Source organism: Lactuca virosa, chromosome 5 (assembly GCF_052849685.1).
Source record: "Lactuca virosa cultivar CGN04683 chromosome 5, Lactuca_virosa_CGN04683_v6, whole genome shotgun sequence".
Classification (NCBI taxonomy): Eukaryota; Viridiplantae; Streptophyta; class Magnoliopsida; order Asterales; family Asteraceae; genus Lactuca; species Lactuca virosa.
The window spans coordinates 443,832,590-443,841,956 of record NC_136430.1 but is presented as its reverse complement, the minus strand read 5'-3'; positions in this window follow the sequence as shown (position 1 = coordinate 443,841,956).

The following is a 9,367-nucleotide window of genomic DNA, read 5'->3' as shown; positions in this document are numbered from 1 at the left end:
AAAGGTTTTTATAGACCCTTTTGGACGAAATTCATTATACATTTCGATAACGTAAGTTTAGAGGCTAGAAATTCGACTTTCCCAATTTTGAATTCAAAAGTGGCACCAAATATAATTTATTTGAATATATTAGAAACTTTTTATTAAGTTTATTACGTTGTCATTATTTATGACTAACTAACAGGTTTTTTTAGACGCTTTTGGATGAAATTCATTCAATATTTCTCTTTAAAAATAACATAAGTTTAGATGCAATAAAGTTCGACTTGCCCAATTTGAATTGAGAAGTGTCACCAAATATAATTCATTTGATTAAATTAGCAACTTTATATCAACATTATTACGTTCTCATTCTATATAGCCACTTAAAAGGTTTTTATAGACGGTTTTGGACGAAATTCATTATACATTTCGATAACGTAAGTTTAGAGGCTATTAATTCGACTTCCCCAATTTTAAATTCAAAAGTGGCACCAAATATAATTTATTTGATTATATTAGCAACTTTTTATCAACTTTATTACGTTGTCATTATTTATAACTAACTAACAGGTTTTTCTAGATGCTTTTGGATGAAATTCATTCTATATTTCTCTTTAAAAATAACACAAGTTTAGATGCAATAAAGTTCGACTTGCCCAATTTGAATTGAGAAGTGTCACCAAATATAATTCATTTGATTAATTTAGCAACTTTATATCAACATTATTACGTTCTCATTCTATATAGCCAATTAAAAGGTTTTTATAGACCCTTTTGGACGAAATTCATTATACATTTCGATAACGTAAGTTTAGAGGCTAGAAATTCGACTTTCCCAATTTTGAATTCAAAAGTGGCACCAAATATAATTTATTTGAATATATTAGAAACTTTTTATTAAGTTTATTACGTTGTCATTATTTATGACTAACTAACAGGTTTATTTAGACGCTTTTGGATGAAATTCATTCAATATTTCTCTTTAAAAATAACATAAGTTTAGATGCAATAAAGTTCGACTTTCCCAATTTGAATTGAGAAGTGTCACCAAATATAATTCATTTGATTAAATTAGCAACTTTATATCAACATTATTACGTTCTCATTCTATATAGCCAATTAAACGGTTTTTATAGACGCTTTTGCACGAAATTCATTATACATTTCGATAACGTAAGTTTAGAGGCTATAAATTCGAGTTCCCCAATTTTGAATTCGAAAGTGGCACCAAATATAATTTATTTAAATATATTAGAAACTTTTTATTAACTTTATTACGTTGTCATTATTTATGACTAAATAACAAGTTTTTCTATACGCTTTTGGATGAAATTCATTCTATATTTCTCTTTAAAAATAACATAAGTTTAGATGCAATAAAGTTCGACTTGCCCAATTTGAATTGAGAAGTGTCACCAAATATAATTCATTTGATTAATTTAGCAACTTTATATAAACATTATTACGTTCTCATTCTATATAGCCAATTAAAAGGTTTTTATAGACCCTTTTGGACGAAATTCATTATACATTTCGATAACGTAAGTTTAGAGGCTAGAAATTCGACTTTCCCAATTTTGAATTCAAAAGTGGCACCAAATATAATTTATTTGAATATATTAGAAACTTTTTATTAAGTTTATTACGTTGTCATTATTTATGACTAACTAACAGGTTTTTTTAGACGCTTTTGGATGAAATTCATTCAATATTTCTCTTTAAAAATAACATAAGTTTAGATGCAATAAAGTTCGACTTGCCCAATTTGAATTAAGAAGTGTCACCAAATATAATTCATTTGATTAAATTAGCAACTTTATATCAACATTATTACGTTCTCATTCTATATAGCCACTTAAAAGGTTTTTATAGACGGTTTTGGACGAAATTCATTATACATTTCGATAACGTAAGTTTAGAGGCTATTAATTCGACTTCCCCAATTTTAAATTCAAAAGTGGCACCAAATATAATTTATTTGAATATATTAGAAACTTTTTATTAAGTTTATTACGTTGTCATTATTTATGACTAACTAACAGGTTTTTTTAGACGCTTTTGGATGAAATTCATTCAATATTTCTCTTTAAAAATAACATAAGTTTAGATGCAATAAAGTTCGACTTGCCCAATTTGAATTGAGAAGTGTCACCAAATATAATTCATTTGATTAAATTAGCAACTTTATATCAACATTATTACGTTCTCATTCTATATAGCCACTTAAAAGGTTTTTATAGACGGTTTTGGACGAAATTCATTATACATTTCGATAACGTAAGTTTAGAGGCTATTAATTCGACTTCCCCAATTTTAAATTCAAAAGTGGCACCAAATATAATTTATTTGATTATATTAGCAACTTTTTATCAACTTTATTACGTTGTCATTATTTATAACTAACTAACAGGTTTTTCTAGATGCTTTTGGATGAAATTCATTCTATATTTCTCTTTAAAAATAACACAAGTTTAGATGCAATAAAGTTCGACTTGCCCAATTTGAATTGAGAAGTGTCACCAAATATAATTCATTTGATTAATTTAGCAACTTTATATCAACATTATTACGTTCTCATTCTATATAGCCAATTAAAAGGTTTTTATAGACCCTTTTGGACGAAATTCATTATACATTTCGATAACGTAAGTTTAGAGGCTAGAAATTCGACTTTCCCAATTTTGAATTCAAAAGTGGCACCAAATATAATTTATTTGAATATATTAGAAACTTTTTATTAAGTTTATTACGTTGTCATTATTTATGACTAACTAACAGGTTTATTTAGACGCTTTTGGATGAAATTCATTCAATATTTCTCTTTAAAAATAACATAAGTTTAGATGCAATAAAGTTCGACTTTCCCAATTTGAATTGAGAAGTGTCACCAAATATAATTCATTTGATTAAATTAGCAACTTTATATCAACATTATTACGTTCTCATTCTATATAGCCAATTAAACGGTTTTTATAGACGCTTTTGCACGAAATTCATTATACATTTCGATAACGTAAGTTTAGAGGCTATAAATTCGAGTTCCCCAATTTTGAATTCGAAAGTGGCACCAAATATAATTTATTTAAATATATTAGAAACTTTTTATTAACTTTATTACGTTGTCATTATTTATGACTAAATAACAAGTTTTTCTATACGCTTTTGGATGAAATTCATTCTATATTTCTCTTTAAAAATAACATAAGTTTAGATGCAATAAAGTTCGACTTGCCCAATTTGAATTGAGAAGTGTCACCAAATATAATTCATTTGATTAATTTAGCAACTTTATATAAACATTATTACGTTCTCATTCTATATAGCCAATTAAAAGGTTTTTATAGACCCTTTTGGACGAAATTCATTATACATTTCGATAACGTAAGTTTAGAGGCTAGAAATTCGACTTTCCCAATTTTGAATTCAAAAGTGGCACCAAATATAATTTATTTGAATATATTAGAAACTTTTTATTAAGTTTATTACGTTGTCATTATTTATGACTAACTAACAGGTTTTTTTAGACGCTTTTGGATGAAATTCATTCAATATTTCTCTTTAAAAATAACATAAGTTTAGATGCAATAAAGTTCGACTTGCCCAATTTGAATTAAGAAGTGTCACCAAATATAATTCATTTGATTAAATTAGCAACTTTATATCAACATTATTACGTTCTCATTCTATATAGCCACTTAAAAGGTTTTTATAGACGGTTTTGGACGAAATTCATTATACATTTCGATAACGTAAGTTTAGAGGCTATTAATTCGACTTCCCCAATTTTAAATTCAAAAGTGGCACCAAATATAATTTATTTGATTATATTAGCAACTTTTTATCAACTTTATTACGTTGTCATTATTTATAACTAACTAACAGGTTTTTCTAGACGCTTTTGGATGAAATTCATTCTATATTTCTCTTTAAAAATAACACAAGTTTAGATGCAATAAAGTTCGACTTGCCCAATTTGAATTGAGAAGTGTCACCAAATATAATTCATTTGATTAATTTAGCAACTTTATATCAACATTATTACGTTCTCATTCTATATAGCCAATTAAAAGGTTTTTATAGACCCTTTTGGACGAAATTCATTATACATTTCGATAACGTAAGTTTAGAGGCTAGAAATTCGACTTTCCCAATTTTAAATTCAAAAGTGGCACCAAATATAATTTATTTGAATATATTAGAAACTTTTTATTAAGTTTATTACGTTGTCATTATTTATGACTAACTAACAGGTTTTTTTAGACGCTTTTGGATGAAATTCATTCAATATTTCTCTTTAAAAATAACATAAGTTTAGATGCAATAAAGTTCGACTTTCCCAATTTGAATTGAGAAGTGTCACCAAATATAATTCATTTGATTAAATTAGCAACTTTATATCAACATTATTACGTTCTCATTCTATATAGCCAATTAAAAGGTTTTTATAGACGCTTTTGCACGAAATTCATTATACATTTCGATAACGTAAGTTTAGAGGCTATAAATTCGAGTTCCCCAATTTTGAATTCGAAAGTGGCACCAAATATAATTTATTTAAATATATTAGAAACTTTTTATTAACTTTATTACGTTGTCATTATTTATGACTAAATAACAGGTTTTTCTAGACGCTTTTGGATGAAATTCATTCTATATTTCTCTTTAAAAACAACATAAGTTTAGATGCAATAAAGTTCGACTTGCCCAATTTGAATTGAGAAGTGTCACCAAATATAATTCATTTGATTAATTTAGGAACTTTATATCAACATTATTACGTTCTCATTCTATATAGCCAATTAAAAGGTTTTTATAGACCCTTTTCGACGAAATTCATTATACATTTCGATAACGTAAGTTTAGAGGCTAGAAATTCGACTTTCCCAATTTTGAATTAAAAAGTGGCACCAAATATAATTTATTTGAATATATTAGAAACTTTTTATTAAGTTTATTACGTTGTCATTATTTATGACTAACTAACAGGTTTTTTTAGACGCTTTTGGATGAAATTCATTCAATATTTCTCTTTAAAAATAACATAAGTTTAGATGCAATAATGTTCGACTTGCCCAAATTGAATTGAGAAGTGTCACCAAATATAATTCATTTGATTAAATTAGCAACTTTATATCAGCATTATTACGTTCTCATTCTATATAGCCACTTAAAAGGTTTTTATAGACGGTTTTGGATGAAATTCATTATACATTTCGATAACGTAAGTTTAGAGGCTATTAATTCGACTTCCCCAATTTTAAATTCAAAAGTGGCACCGAATATAATTTATATGATTATATTAGCAACTTTTTATCAACTTTATTACGTTGTCGTTATTTATAACTAACTAACAGGTTTTTCTAGACGCTTTTGGATGAAATTCATTCTATATTTCTCTTTAAAAATAACACAAGTTTAGATGCAATAAAGTTCGACTTGCTCAATTTGAATTGAGAAGTGTCACCAAATATAATTCATTTGATTAAATTAGCAACTTTATATCAACATTATTACGTTCTCATTCTATATAGCCAATTGAAAGGTTTTTATAGACGCTTTTGGACGAAATTCATTATACATTTCGATATCGTAAGTTTATAGGCTATAAATTCGACTTCCCTAATTTTAAATTCAAAAGTGGCACCAAATATAATTTATTTTATTATATTAGCAACTTCTTATCAACTTTATTACGTTGTCATTTTTTATAACTAACTTTATAAGTAACTAACAGGTTTTTCTAGACACTTTTAGATTAAATTCATTCTATATTTCTCTTTAAAAATAACATAAGTTTAGATGCAATAAAGTTCGACTTGCCCAATTTGAATTGAGAACTGTCACCAAATATAATTCATTTGATTAAATTAGCAACTTTATATCAACATTATTACATTCTCATTCTATATAGCCAATTAAAAGGTTTTTATAGACGCTTTTGCACGAAATTCATTATACATTTCGATAACGTAAGTTTAGAGGCTATAAATTCGAGTTCCCCAATTTTGAATTCGAAAGTGGCACCAAATATAATTTATTTAAATATATTAGAAACTTTTTATTAACTTTATTACGTTGTCATTATTTATGACTAAATAACAGGTTTTTCTAGACGCTTTTGGATGAAATTCATTCTATATTTCTCTTTAAAAACAACATAAGTTTAGATGCAATAAAGTTCGACTTGCCCAATTTGAATTGAGAAGTGTCACCAAATATAATTCATTTGATTAATTTAGCAACTTTATATCAACATTATTACGTTCTCATTCCATATAGCCAATTAAAAGGTTTTTATAGACCCTTTTGGACGAAATTCATTATACATTTCGATAACGTAAGTTTAGAGGCTAGAAATTCGACTTTCCCAATTTTGAATTAAAAAGTGGCACCAAATATAATTTATTTGAATATATTAGAAACTTTTTATTAAGTTTATTACGTTGTCATTATTTATGACTAACTAACAGGTTTTTTTAGACGCTTTTGGATGAAATTCATTCAATATTTCTCTTTAAAAATAACATAAGTTTAGATGCAATAATGTTCGACTTGCCCAATTTGAATTGAGAAGTGTCACCAAATATAATTCATTTGATTAAATTAGCAACTTTATATCAACATTATTACGTTCTCATTCTATATAGCCACTTAAAAGGTTTTTATAGACGGTTTTGGACGAAATTCATTATACATTTCGATAACGTAAGTTTAGAGGCTATTAATTCGACTTCCCCAATTTTAAATTCAAAAGTGGCACCGAATATAATTTATTTGATTATATTAGCAACTTTTTATCAACTTTATTACGTTGTCGTTATTTATAACTAACTAACAGGTTTTTCTAGACGCTTTTGGATGAAATTCATTCTATATTTCTCTTTAAAAATAACACAAGTTTAGATGCAATAAAGTTCGACTTGCCCAATTTGAATTGAGAAGTGTCACCAAATATAATTCATTTGATTAAATTAGCAACTTTATATCAACATTATTACGTTCTCATTCTATATAGCCAATTAAAAGGTTTTTATAGACGCTTTTGCACGAAATTCATTATACATTTCGATAACGTAAGTTTAGAGGCTATAAATTCGAGTTCCCCAATTTTGAATTCGAAAGTGGCACCAAATATAATTTATTTAAATATATTAGAAACTTTTTATTAACTTTATTACGTTGTCATTATTTATGACTAAATAACAGGTGTTTCTAGACGCTTTTGGATGAAATTCATTCTATATTTCTCTTTAAAAACAACATAAGTTTAGATGCAATAAAGTTCGACTTGCCCAATTTGAATTGAGAAGTGTCACCAAATATAATTCATTTGATTAATTTAGCAACTTTATATCAACATTATTACGTTCTCATTCTATATAGCCAATTAAAAGGTTTTTATAGACCCTTTTGGACGAAATTCATTATACATTTCGATAACGTAAGTTTAGAGGCTAGAAATTCGACTTTCCCAATTTTGAATTAAAAAGTGGCACCAAATATAATTTATTTGAATATATTAGAAACTTTTTATTAAGTTTATTACGTTGTCATTATTTATGACTAACTAACAGGTTTTTTTAGACGCTTTTGGATGAAATTCATTCAATATTTCTCTTTAAAAATAACATAAGTTTAGATGCAATAATGTTCGACTTGCCCAATTTGAATTGAGAAGTGTCACCAAATATAATTCATTTGATTAAATTAGCAACTTTATATCAACATTATTACGTTCTCATTCTATATAGCCACTTAAAAGGTTTTTATAGACGGTTTTGGACGAAATTCATTATACATTTCGATAACGTAAGTTTAGAGGCTATTAATTCGACTTCCCCAATTTTAAATTCAAAAGTGGCACCGAATATAATTTATATGATTATATTAGCAACTTTTTATCAACTTTATTACGTTGTCGTTATTTATAACTAACTAACAGGTTTTTCTAGACGCTTTTGGATGAAATTCATTCTATATTTCTCTTTAAAAATAACACAAGTTTAGATGCAATAAAGTTCGACTTGCCCAATTTGAATTGAGAAGTGTCACCAAATATAATTCATTTGATTAAATTAGCAAGTTTATATCAACATTATTACGTTCTCATTCTATATAGCCAATTGAAAGGTTTTTATAGACGCTTTTGGACGAAATTCATTATACATTTCGATATCGTAAGTTTATAGGCTATAAATTCGACTTCCCCAATTTTGAATTCAAAAGTGGCACCAAATATAATTTATTTTACTATATTAGCAACTTCTTATCAACTTTATTACGTTGTCATTTTTTATAACTAACTTTATAACTAACTAACAGGTTTTTCTAGACACTTTTAGATTAAATTCATTCTATATTTCTCTTTAAAAATAACATAAGTTTAGATGCAATAAAGTTCGACTTGCCCAATTTGAATTGAGAACTGTCACCAAATATAATTCATTTGATTAAATTAGCAACTTTATATCAACATTATTACGTTCTCATTCTATATAGCCAATTAAAAGGTTTTTATAGACGCTTTTGCACGAAATTCATTATACATTTCGATAACGTAAGTTTAGAGGCTATAAATTCGAGTTCCCCAATTTTGAATTCGAAAGTGGCACCAAATATAATTTATTTAAATATATTAGAAACTTTTTATTAACTTTATTACGTTGTCATTATTTATGACTAAATAACAGGTTTTTCTAGACGCTTTTGGATGAAATTCATTCTATATTTCTCTTTAAAAACAACATAAGTTTAGATGCAATAAAGTTCGACTTGCCCAATTTGAATTGAGAAGTGTCACCAAATATAATTCATTTGATTAATTTAGCAACTTTATATCAACATTATTACGTTCTCATTCTATATAGCCAATTAAAAGATTTTTATAGACCCTTTTGGACGAAATTCATTATACATTTCGATAACGTAAGTTTAGAGGCTAGAAATTCGACTTTCCCAATTTTGAATTAAAAAGTGGCACCAAATATAATTTATTTGAATATATTAGAAACTTTTTATTAAGTTTATTACGTTGTCATTATTTATGACTAACTAACAGGTTTTTTTAGACGCTTTTGGATGAAATTCATTCAATATTTCTCTTTAAAAATAGCATAAGTTTAGATGCAATAATGTTCGACTTGCCCAATTTGAATTGAGAAGTGTCACCAAATATAATTCATTTGATTAAATTAGCAACTTTATATCAACATTATTACGTTCTCATTCTATATAGCCACTTAAAAGGTTTTTATAGACGGTTTTGGACGAAATTCATTATACATTTCGATAACGTAAGTTTAGAGGCTATTAATTCGACTTCCCCAATTTTAAATTCAAAAGTGGCACCGAATATAATTTATTTGATTATATTAGCAACTTTTTA